The sequence below is a fragment of the Hemicordylus capensis genome, chromosome 3 (genome assembly GCF_027244095.1).
Source record: "Hemicordylus capensis ecotype Gifberg chromosome 3, rHemCap1.1.pri, whole genome shotgun sequence".
NCBI lineage: Eukaryota > Metazoa > Chordata > Lepidosauria > Squamata > Cordylidae > Hemicordylus > Hemicordylus capensis.
In genome coordinates, this window is record NC_069659.1 from 20451651 (window position 1) to 20464911 (window position 13261).

Here is a 13261-nt window from a genome sequence, read left to right on the forward strand (position 1 = left end):
CATTGCCATTTTCGTGGCCGAGGGGGTGGGGAGTAAGCCAAGCAAGCCACCCCCGTGGTGGTGGAGGCGGAAACAGCGGCTGGTGGGACTGTCCATCCAGGTGTGCCTGCACAGTGGGAGTATTAAGCATCGCAAGCCTGTGATGTCACAGCATGGCGGGGGAGCAGCATGGCGGGCACAAGGCGGCGGCAGGGTGGATGTGGGGTGGCAGCAAGCCTCTGGGGAGGCCTCCCAGAACATTTGGAGCCCCCCCTCCAGAGACAGGAGGCCATGGACCAGATCCCCAAGGTCAGTGGGAAAGATTGCCTCTGTTTCCCCATAGCAATCCAATGCCACAGTGCACTGGAGGCTCAGGCAGGGTGCCAATTGCTGCCCCCTCTCCAGGGGTGTTCCTTTCATAATAGTGGTCCTTTTATGAGGCAAAGTGAGGCCTCAGATGGCCGATGATTGGGGAGTCAGCTGGGCAGGAAGATGCTCTCCGCCTTTGGAGCCGTTCTTCAACTTTGGAGCTAGCTCTTCCCCTGCTAACTGAGCAAAGAGGCGCCTATTGAAAGGGTAATTCTCTTTATTTAGCGGGGGGGGGGGAGCAACTGGCCCTATCCAGCCCCAGTGGCTGTTGCTGGTGGCTGTTTGTTAGATTGTGAGCCCTGGGGGGACAAGGAGCCATTTTATTAATTTATTTATATGTATGTATGTATGGGAACTTGGGGAACTTGGGTTGAAAAGTGGCATATAAATATTTGTCGTATTCTTACTCAAGACTGATCCGACCCTACAAGCTTTGCAAGGAGCCCCTCTCCTCATGCAAAGCTTGCAAGACGCATGAGAAAAGGAGAGGAGGCTGCTGGTAACCTCCCTACAACCCACCAAGCCAGCATTTGTAAAGTGTTTTACAGCATTTGTAAAGAGGGCTGGTCCGCACCAGGAGCAAGGCCGTCCTAGACACCTCGCCTCATGTGCCAAGGCCACTTCTGCCCTCCGCCTTTGGAGCAGCACTTCAAGACTGATCTGAACCCGAAAGCTTTGCAGAGTGAACAAAAAGAAGGTAGCAAAGGCAGCAAAGGATGGAGAGAGGCATTTTGCTGCCCTACTGGTGCCCCAATAATCAGCTACCTGCCTCACCTTGCCTCATGGAAGGGCTGCCCCTGATGTGTACATCAAAATGGAAATGGCTTGTCTTTTTATGTATGTATGTATAGGATTTATACCCCGACCCCCCCACAGGACACTACTGCTCGGGGTGGCTCACAACATAATAAAAAGATACGATGTAAAATAAGACTAATAAAAGTTAACCAAATTTAAGTTAAACAAGTTAAAAGACCAAGCTAAAACCACATTTAGAATTACATTTTTTAAAGTTTCAAATTAAAAGTTATTTTAAAAGATAAAAACTAAGCACTGTAAAGAACTGACGTACTGTTCTTTGCACACTCCCCCATTTAACTGCAAAACCAACAGCATAACACTGGCACGGCATCTGAGAGGCAAATTGCACAGCAATGCAAATACTGTGAAACAGCAGAAATATTCACCATCAAATTAAAAAAATAACTTTCGACTGGAGCCCTTATTTCCACCCCTTCACCCCACCGGATGCTTGGCCCTTCAGTGGTGGTGCACCAATAAATGTTTTTTCAAGTTGGCCGTTCTCTGGCATAAAGAAGCCAGGGAAACATGACCAATAATGCGCCCCACAGACAGCTGCTGCTCGAACATTCAAGTCTTGATCGCAGAGGGGCAGCTTCATTCAACATCAAGGGCTACGCTGGAAAGACATCTTGAGCCGCAGGGCCTCAGCTAATTTGCTCTTTTAGTTGCACATAATTAGAATGATTTGTGTGTCAATTTTATAATCCTGGCAGATGCCAAAGTACAGCTGGTAAACATATTGTATTTCACCTATAATTACCTTGGCCTGATATTGTTACCCTCAAATATGAACTACTTTAGAGTCATTTCATGGCTGTGGGGGGGGGGGATTATATACAGACTTGGAAATCATGCCTTGTAATTTCTAAACCTCTACTCATTTTGCTGTCACATTTTCATAGCATATGAAAATGTGCCTTAATCTGAGTCAGACCATTAGTCCCTCTAAAGGTAAAGTGTGCCATCAAATCGATTTTGACTCCTGGCACTCACAGAGCCCTGTAGTTTTCTTTTGGTAGAATACAGGAGGGTTTTACCATTGCCTCCTCTCGTGCAGTATGAGATGATGCCTTTCAGTATCTTCCTATCTCACTGCTAACCGATACCAGTGGGGATTCCAACAGGCAACCTTCTGCTTGTTAGTCAAGCATTTCCCCACTGTGCCACTTAAGGTCCCTCTAGCTTAGCATTATTTATTTTTATTTTATTCTTCCATTTCTATCCTGCTCTCCCTCCAATAAGTCCAGAGTAGTATTCAGGAGCGGAGCCACCATTGGGCAAACAAGTTCAAAGAACCCGGGCCACCACCAATCAGGGGCTGCGAGCACGGCCCCAGACGCGGGGAGGGCATTATTTCGGTCCTAAATGGGACCACGTGGCCTCGTTTGGAACCAAAATTGTCCCATGCTCCATTGGAAGCGTGGCCAGAGTTACTCCCCAACTGGTCAAACCGAATCGGTTCGACGTCGAACACGTTCAACACTGAACCTTTTTGCACATCTGTACCTACTGCTATTCCTCTGCAACTGGTATTTGGAGGCATCTTGCCTCTGAGGCTGGAGTGGCTAATAGCCATCAGACAAGTAGCCATTGATAGGCCTGCCCTCCATGAATTTGTCAATGCCCCTTTTAAAGCCATCCAAGCTAGTGGCCAATAATGCATCCTGTGGCAGATAATTCCATAGTTTATATATGCACTGTGTGAAAAAGTACTTCATTTTGTTGGTCCTAAATTTCCTGGCAATCCCATTTCATGGGATGACCACTATTTCTAATGTTATGCAAGCAGGAGAGAAATTTATCTCTATTCACACTCTCTCCATGAATAATTTTATAAACCTCTATCCTGTCTTGCCAACAACCCAAGGCAAGTAACATAAATTAGGATCCTCATGCAACACTTTGATGCGTTGCCACTTGTATGGTCCCTTTTTAAAATGTGACATCAAACCCATTTATTTTTTCTGAATTAAATATTACAGTTATGTAAAAGTGTTTCACTGTTATTTATTTTAAAAGGAGATACTATTGTAGCTGCTGTGGTCTCATTACCGTGGACTCTGCTGCCCCCATGTGGAATGCCAAATAATTCTTTCTACTCACATTTGATAATTTTATTTGCTGATTGTTTTGTCGTTGCTCTTTCTTTTCTTTTCTGAATATTTTAAAGACACTTTGCATATTTATAAAATGCTATAAGCAGATTCATTCTCATTGATTACAGTAGGAGAACATACTATTTACCTGTTCAAGTGTCCAGCTGAAATCAGTGGGGTTTACAAATATTTAACTGTAGTTGGATTGAGCCCTAAGTTATTTTCTCAACTATCCCTCCCCAGTCAGATTTCAAAAGCAAAATTTGGAAAAGTTTAAAACACTAAGAGCTGAACTTGAATTCTGAAATGGTTGCCAAATTTTCAACTTCAAACAAGGAGATAGAGCCGCTCTGGGGAGAGCAGAAGGTTTCAAGTTCCCTCCCTGGCTTCTCCAAGACAGGGCTGAGAGAGATTCCTGCCTGCAACCTTGGAGAAGCTGCTGCCAGTCTGTATAGACCAGGGATTCTCAATGTTGGGTCCCCAGATGTTATAGGACTTCAACTCCCATATTCCCCAACCAAAAGCCACTGGGCCTGGGGATTATGGGAGTTGAAGTCCAATAACATCTGGGGACCCAATGTTGAGTATCCATGGTGTAGACCATACTGAGCTAGATAGACCAATGGTCTATGGCAGCTTCTTATGTTCCTATGACCCAGTGTGGTATAGTGGTTAGAGTGTTGGACTAGACCCAGCAGAGCCGAGTTCAAATTCCTGTCCAGCCATGACATTTACTGGGTGACTCTGTCACTTATCTCTTGACCTAACCTACTTCACAGGGTTGTTGTGAGGATAAACATAACCATGTACACCACTCTGGGCTCCTGGGAGGAAGAGCAGGATATAAATGTAGTAAATAAATAAATAGTAAATGTAACAGTGATCATCAAACTTGAGTCCCTAAATATTGTTGGATGACAACTCTCAACATCGCCAGCCACATGAGCCGAGACCACTGAAGACAGAAGTTTTCATCCAGCAATATCTGGGGACTCAAGTCTGAGAACCTTTGCGTTAACAAACAAATTGTACATATTGTGCCATTTTTATTTTGATGCATTTTGTCCTTTTATATTTATGCACATTGCCTTGGACTTTTATTTAAATAGAACACAGGATTAAAATTCCCTATATGAAAATAATGAATATTGTAAGTTAGCTGAACTGCGAATGCAACTTCAACATCCAGCGGTTTATTCCTATGTTGGTAAACTGAAGCAGACATCAAGCAAGGGTGCCCAGTATCCAGAGCTGTACAATCAGTGTATCAGACATTCCTTAGACTGAGGAGGCAGGCCAAAATCAGCAGTTTTATTCTGCTGAGTGGGATGCTACTGGCTCCTTATCTTACCTGATCCATGTCGAGTTAATAGCTGCAGTACCACCTGTTGACCTTCTGCTGTGGTGGCACTGTAGTGCAGCAGAAAACAGGCCACCAACTTCTTAGCAAATTGCTATCCTCAGGTAGAAAATAAAGAACCTAAGTCTTAGCACCAGAGTCCCTGCTTTGAGCCCTTACACCTCTAGACTTTGCTCATGTAGCAGGAGAAAAACATCCAGAATTCAGGGCACACAGCGAGGACTACAGAGAGTGAGAATGCCCACCACATTGCAGCTCTACGGCAGGGCAGCAAACATACCTTGTCCTCCTGTCCTGTCCTGTTCTAAGGCAGTTTTCTTGACAGTAAGTTGCCCTAGAGTGGAGTTCAGCTTGGAGTGGAGCAGAATCCCAGTTTGCTTCAAAACATTACACAGATAGTTTTATTTAAGTAAGGTGGGGTGGGGGTCTACTTTTTACACAAAAGAGTATGTGGAGAAGAGGAGTGAGATCTGCCCACTCCCTTTCCATGCATTGCTGTGCTTTGCTGTTTTTTAAGCAGTTCCCCGCTGCCCAGACCATCTCCGATACCAGAAGTGAGGTAGGCTGGGAGAAAATTGCTAGTATTGAACACTTTGTCAAAAGTAGTGTAATAGTGATTTTTCTCTGTGTAGACCTATTTGCAGGTTAACTGCTGGCCCAGAAATGGCTTTATTTTTAACTCTGCCCCAGAGCATTAGATCTAGGGCATCACCTAGCCCTTTGACGGTCAAAATAGAATTATTACTCATAGATCACAGATTCCCCTTGCTGATCACCGATTCTCCTCACTGCTTCCTTCTTCTGCTTTTAGAAATCTTTCTTTTAATGAAAAAGCAATGTCTCTAGTTTCCACGGCGTGCAACCTTTGGGCCACTTAAGATTCTACATTTTCTTTGGAAACTTCTTTCTGTCAATGTGAGGACATCTTTAGGTGGCTATTTTCCATTTCCATTCAAGAATGTGGATGCATCTTTGTCCCATACAAAATCATGCTACATTGATGTTTTGTTTTGTTTTAACTTAAAACAGAGAGCTCTGTATCATGGGAAGCATATATAGGTGTGACATAATGAGAGGAAAAAATACATTCCAACTCTGAGGCACTTGGACATAATTCAAACAAGCAGTTCAGGTGTCAAGCTTGGGCAGGCAGTCTTCCCAATTGGGTTGGCCCCAGGCCGGAGCCACCACTGCACCAACGGGTTCAAAGAACCCGGGCCGCACCCCTCAGGGGCCATGCCTTGCACCCCAGTCACATCCCCTGTGTCACATGTTGGACGCAGGGGGAGAAGTTTTGCTCGCAAACGGGGCCGTGTGACCTGCTTCTGAGCAAATTCCCAGCCAACACTGCATTTGCAGGGTGGCTGGGAGAAGCTCTCCCTGCTTAAAAAAAATGGTGCGGCTCTGTTCTGAGCAGCTTAGCCCAGCGCCAGCTTCCCAGCCTGGCCAGGAAAGTGCCTCCCTGCATTTTAAAGCAGAGAGAGCTGCTCCTGGCTGTGCTGCAAATGCGGTGCTGGCCAGGGATTTGCTCGGAAATGCGGCACATGGCCCATTTCAAGGAGACCCCTTGTTCCCAAGGAGCCCTTCTTGAGAGAAGGCAGGCCGAGTTGCCAGTCAGGCACTTCTTCTACATGGTTGCAGTTCCACCCTTGCCTGCTGGCATTGACGGCTGGGTGGACTGGGCCCCTCTTCAGGGTTGGACTCGAGAGGAGGTTCTATTGCGGGGGTGAGGCTCCTCTCTGGCTCACAGGGGCCTTCAGGGGGAGGTTCTGCCTCCATCACCTCTTCAGGTCCTTCAGGGTCCCCCGGGACGAGATGTTGCTATTTGTGATGATCCTCTGGAATATTGTTGGGCCCTTCACTGGTCAGTAGAGCTGGCGGTGGGGAGGATGGTCTCCTGCAAGTGGGGCAGATTCAAGGAGCACCTCAGTCTCAGACCCGTCCCCTGAGCTCTCCTCAGGCTGATCCGGCTGCATCATGACATCAAGTAAGAACTAATCCGCCTACCTTCTGTGTGGCCAGCTTCTTGGGACGGGGTGCATGACATCGCAAACCATGCTGTTCAGGTGTTCCTATGTGGCGCAACATCTTGGTGCAGACATTGAGATGTTATTGAGGGGGGGGGACACACGGGGACACGAACAACAAGGTGATCTCATAAGAATACTTTCCATGCAGAAGTAGGATAAAAATAACAATGGGATAAGAAATGATAGCAACTGAATCACACAGCTGTGAGACTTGGAGAAAGGTGATTGCTGTTTCTTATGTTAATAAGAAACATTTGCATTAAAACAGATAACTAGTTAATATTTTAATTTATTTATCTCTTGTTGGCCTTTGGCTGTAATAAAGAAATTCATTGATTTATTTTTCCACACATATATATCACCTTTCATCCACAGACCCTCGGGCAGTTTACAGACATCACAAAAATATAATTAAAATACAATAAAACCTAAATAATGTTAAAATATGTCTCCTTGCTTTTTTTATTTTGACACCTACATGGTACTAGGGTTAAACTGGATGTTAGGCATGGGTTTGCCCAGGCCTAAAAAATATCACTGGAGGGTGCAGTTTGAAGGGGGAAAGTAGCTTCTCCTGTCCCCTTCTATTCCTCTACAGTCCTCTCCCTCAGCTGCTTTTCCCTAGCTCGGGTCATCCCAGGCCAAGCAGAGGCCCATTGTGCAGGTGTGACGGCTTCCAAAATGGCCACCGCACCAAGGGGAAGGCCAAAGAGCAGCCAAATGGCTGATTAGGTGCATGAGGGAGGTGAGCAGGGAGAGGGAGAACCTCCATGGACCCCGCTTCCACCACCGCCTCAAACAACTCTCCTGGACGGGCTAAGTGCTTAAAAAAACTTTTAAATTTTTTTTAATCGTGAACACTGCCCGACTGGACTGAGGGAGGGGTGTTGGAGGGGGTGCTGGACCGAACGGGCCCAGTTTGGGTCCGGTTCAGACTCAAACCGAACCAGAGCCAGTGTGGTGTAGTGGTTAGAGTGCTGGACTAGAACCGGGGAAACCCGAGTTCAAATCCCCATTCAGCCATGATACTAGCTGGGTGACTCTGGGCCAGTCACTTCTCTCTCAGCCTCACCTACTGCACAGGGTTGTTGTGAAAGAGAAAATCAAGTATGTAGTACACCGCTCTGGGCTCCTTGGAGAAAGAGCGGGATATAAATGTAAAAATAAATAAATAAATGAATACATTCCGTGCACATCCTTATTCCTCTCCCAAACTGCATTCTCCCCCCATAGCTTTTTAGAAGCTTGGTGGAGACGTGAGTTCCTAGACATCTAGCTTGACTCTTAGAGCAGGCAAGATGGCTAAATGGAGTCAACTGCTTTTTAGTGCTTCCTGCCCTTTCTATTATTCGTAGTCATCGTCTAAAATTAGACAAACATGTCTGATTGTGACAAGGATTGTGGGGTCTTGATTTCCCCAAGACCATTACCCTTTAAGGACAAAATCAGATATTACACTCAACTTGGGGCTTTTGCTAGAAATGGCAGCCCTATAGCATAGTCTAGCCACCTCATGGTGCAGCGGGGAAATGACTTGCCTAGCGAGCAAGAGGTTGCTGGTTTGAATCCCTGCTGGTATGTTTCCTAGAATATGGGAAACACCTGTATCGGGCAGCAGCGATATAGGAAGGGGCTGAAAAACATAATCTCACACTGAGGGAGGAGGCAATGGTAAACCCCTCCTGTATTCTATCAAATAAAAAGGTTGTCAGGAGTCGACACCAACTCGAGGGCACAACTTTACTTTATAGCATTGTCTGCTTCTGTCCCAATGTCATGTATTTCCCCTCTCCAGCTTGAATGATTTAACTCTCACAGGCAGCAGAGCACAGAGAAAAAGCATGGGGAAGTATATCTAAATATTACTACAACTACTACCATAACTACTACAAATATTTATATACCACTTTTCAAAAGAAGCTCCTAAAGTGGTTTACAGAGATGTCAATAAATAAATAAAATGGCTTCCTATCCCCAAAGGGCTCACAATCTAAAAAAGAAACACGATAGACACCAGCAACAGCCACTGGAGGGATGCTGTGCTGGGGATGGATAGGGCCAGTTGATCTCCCCCTGCTAAATAAAGAGAATCACCACTTTAGAAATGTGCCTCTTTGATAAGTTAGCAGAGGGAATAATGGAGATAACCTGACATTTGGCTGCCAGTTCTGATGGCAATATTTAAGAGAATGCCCTCTTCGTTATGAACCCCACCGCCTATTAAGATCTTCAGGGGAGGTCTGTCTGAGGGTGCCACCAGCTCATCTGGCAGCGACTCAAAGGCATGCTTTCTCTGTCTTGCCCCAGGACTGTGGAATGCACTTCTTGCTGAGATTAGAGCTGTTCCATCCCTATTGGCTTTTAGGAAACAACTAGAGACACATTTCTGCAGCCAAGCTTTTTAGTTCATTGGTGTGTTTTTCTAGATAATTTAATCTGATTTTTATTGTTTTAACTGTTAAATACTTGGTTTGTTCTATGCTGTAAACCACCTAGAGACTTCGGTAGTGGGTGGGATATAAATTTATTAAATAATTAAATAAATAAGTTGAATGTAGTTTTACCCTGAGGCACAGGGGCAGCCAAGGGCTTTTCTTCCCCTCAGGGAGGATGCCAAATGCCGCCCTCTTTCATGCACGCAACATCCTCCTCCCTTTTCTGTTTTTCAAGCAGCAATGGTGGTGGTGATAGTTGCCACTTCTTTCATGTGCACGCTGGTGCGCACACACTCACCTCTGCCATTGTGAGGAATGGCGGGAGGCATCTTGCCACCACACTGGTGACTCAATAATTTGTCGTTTGAAGCAACTGCTTCACCTTGCCTCATGGAAGGCTCGCCCCTGCTGAGGCACACAGTAACCAAAAACAGTAGCAAATCGAAAGCCCTCTTCCAGTGCCTATGGAGGAAGAAAGTCAATATTTCCTTATCAGATAGGTTATTACTAACAGATTGGCTAGCTCTGGTATAGATACAGCTGCCTGGGCCACAGAGCAGAGTTCGAAATGGAGACTGCAGATAAGGCACAGCATAAGATCTCCATAGCAAATCTCAGGAGTACTATGGTAAATTTTGTCTCACTTCCACCATTATTCTTCGGGCACAAACCAGCTTCAGATGTCATACTGTTAGCAAAAATATATCACAACGCACAATATAATTCTGGACCCAAGATCTCTGCATTCTCATTCCTAGCTATTCCTCTGTGTGAAATGCCCACAAAGACACCAGCAGTTCCATTATGATAAGGTTGTCATTGCAGGGGGGGAAATGGAAGACTCTGAAGTTTATTAAAGCGACTCAGGAAAAAAATAAGATAACGTTTACATCTGTCAGAGGCTTTTTCTTCCCTTCACAGACCTGGAATGGATAGAATCTTTAATAGGAGATGAGCAGTTTCAGTGAAATGGCAACAGACAAGGAAACAGCATGACGTCTGGAAACCAGAAGGAATGAAATCCCCAGCCTCGAGCTCATCTCCCTTTGCCACTATCATCAGTGCTTTCTTTTAAAGACCTCAGTGCAAGGAGATAAAAACTGTCTTTGTCACTTGCCAAATAATTAGGAAGCCCCAGGGTTCTGGCGGTCTGGAGCTCACACATTAAATATTCTTTATTTCATCAACAAATAAACTCCAAAGCAAGGATTCACAACTGACAGAGAACCCATACAGGCCACCATTTTGCCACTGCAGACCAAAGTACATGTACATGCAAACTTGTGTGCTTTTAACCAGAAGTGCCTCTTTTATTGTCAAAAACAGCCACACTCAATGCTGCACAAGCGCAGGGAAGCGGTTCACCTGCTCCAGGCCTGGCCAGGGCCAGCCCAGGCCCAGTGCCTTAGCCGCTGCGGAAACAGGTGGGTGCAGGCTGGCTGCAGGCACCCTCTTGCCGGCTGCACATGACCGGAGATTGGCAGGCAGGCCACAGTTCCCCTCAAATACCCTCAGTCATGCAGTCAGTTGTCCAGCATGGGTTGGTACACAGCCACCCTGGACCCCGGCAGGACATTTTTTGGGGGGCGGGTCAGATCTAACCCAGGCCCACTGCAGACTGCATATTTCAGTGGCAGGACTGTCCATGCCAAATGTGGTATGTACAGGTCAATGGGAAGTACCATATTTATAATTGCTTCTTTAAAAAAATAAATGTTTCCAACTTTCCCTGAGCACGTTCTGGTGTAAAAAAAAAAAGTTCATTCAGGTAATTTAAGGGACAGGACTGTCCATGCAAAATATAGCTTGTGCAGGTCAGTGGGAATTACCTTATTCATAGTTTCTTCTAAAAATAAATATTCCCAGCTTTCCCTAAGCATGTTCTGGTGTAAGAAATAGTGAATTGCAGCTTATCTTGTGGCGGTGGGGCGGGGGGGGAGGCCTTTAGGTTCAGGCTCCAAAATGACCTAGAAGCACGTGTGCATGTGTGTATGTGCATGCATACGTGCGCGCACACACATATCCACACACCAAATATTTATATACCACTTTTCAGCAAAAGTTCCAAACACGGTTTACATTGGTATAAATGAATGAATGAATGAATGAAATGGCTCTCTGTCGCCAAAGAGCTCACAATCTGAAAAAGAAACATAAGCTAGACAACAGCAACAACCCCTGGAATGATGCTGTGCTAGGGATGGATAGGGCCAGTTACTCTCTCCTTGCTAAATAAAGAGAATCACCACTTTTAAAAGCTGCCTCTTTGCCCAGTTAGCAGGGGATGTGCTAAATGGGATGTGCAGAGTATGTGTGTGAGCATGCTTCATCATGCGTTTGGGTGGACCAGTCAGGTGGTATCATTCAAACAGGTTTTTAAGTGGCAGTTGGGAAAGGGAGAGGCTACTTCAGCTAAAACAGGGATTCCCAACTTGTGGTACTCCAGATGGTGCTGAGCTACAACTCCTGTCATCCCCAGTCATGATAAATTGTAGCTGACAATGATGGGAGTTGTAGTTCAGCAACAACTGGAGTACCACAGGTTGGGAACCCCTGAGCTAAAACAACTGGGAGCTGGGTGATATTGAATATGTGAGGTCAGCAGCACATACCAAATGTCTTCTAGTAACTCAACTATTTATTGCTTACAAGTTTCAGTAACCAGAGCATACAAACAATTGTGCCGTGGAGGGGGGGGCAGAAACAAAACAATCACAGCTTTTGTGAGGCCTGTCATGGACCCTTTAGGGAACAGTGGCCACAGTGCAATCAAATTCAGCATACATGCAGGGAGAGAAGCGCCAAGGAAGTCTAACACAGACTCTGTGAATTTCAGAAGAGGAAACTTCTCCCAAATGAGGAGTATGGTGAACAGAAAACTGAAAGGGAAAATCAGGAGAGTCACTTCGCCCCAGAATGCATGGAGTTTACTTAAAATCCACAATACTAGAAGCCCAGTTAAGGTACCACCAAGACCGGGAGGGTACCAGCATGGCTAACAGTTAAGGTCAAGGAAGCTATAAAGGGGAAGAAGCCTTCCTTCAGAAATTGGATGGCCTGTCCAAATGAAGAGAACAGAAAGGAACACAAAAAGATAGTGAAAAGAGAGTTTGAGGAATATTTAGCTGAAAGCATCAAGGGGAATAACAAAACATTCTTTAAATACATCAGAAGCAGGAAGTACCAGTTGCAGGGGAGTAATGGCAGGAGAGAGGGCACGCCCTCAACTCCTGTCTGTGGCTTCCAGCGGCATCTGGTGGGCCACTGTGCGAAACAGGATGCTGGACTAGATGGGCCTTGGGCTTGATCCAGCAGGGCTGTTCTTATGTCTGTCTTCACGGCAGAGGATACTGAGCATATACCTGTTCCTGAACCAGGCTTTTCAGGGACAGAGCAGAGGCTAAAGAATTGAGTCAGGTAGAAGTGACAAGAGATGATGTTCTAAACTGTCTGGAAAAATTGAAAAGTAGCAAATTGCCAGGGCCAGATGGCATCCATCCAAGAGTCCTTAAAGAACTCAAATGTGAAATTGCCGACCTCCTTGCTAAAATATATAACTTATCCCTACAATCAGGCTCTGTACTGGAGGACTGGAAAGTAGCAAAGGTAACACTGATTTTCAAAAAGGGATCGAGGGGTGATGCGGGAAATTAGAAGGCTGGCTAGTTTAACTTCTGTTCCAGGCAAATTGATGGAAAGCATTGTCAAGGATAAAATTGTAAAGCACATAGAAGAAGAGGCCCTACTGGGAGAGAACCAGCATGGCTTCTGCAAAGGTATATCTTGCCTCACAAACATTTTGGAGTTCTTTGAGGGTATCAACAGGTGTGTGGATAAAGGTGATCCGGTTGACATAATATACCTGGACTTCCAAAAAGCTTTTGACAAAGTTCCCCATGAAAGACTCTTGAGTAAACTTAGCAGTCATGGGGAACTGGGACAAGTACATGTGTGGATTGCTAACTGGTTGAAGAAAAGGAAAAAGAGGGTAGGTATAAATGGAGAGTTTTCCCAATGGAAGTAAGTAAGAAGTGGGATCCCCCAAGGGTCTGTACTTGGACCGATGCTTTTTTGTGTATTCAAAAATGATCGAGAAGTTGGGGTAAGCAGTGAGGTGGCCAAATTTGTGGATGATACCAAACTCTTTTGGGTCGTGAAATCCAAAACAGATTGTGAAGAGCTCCAAAA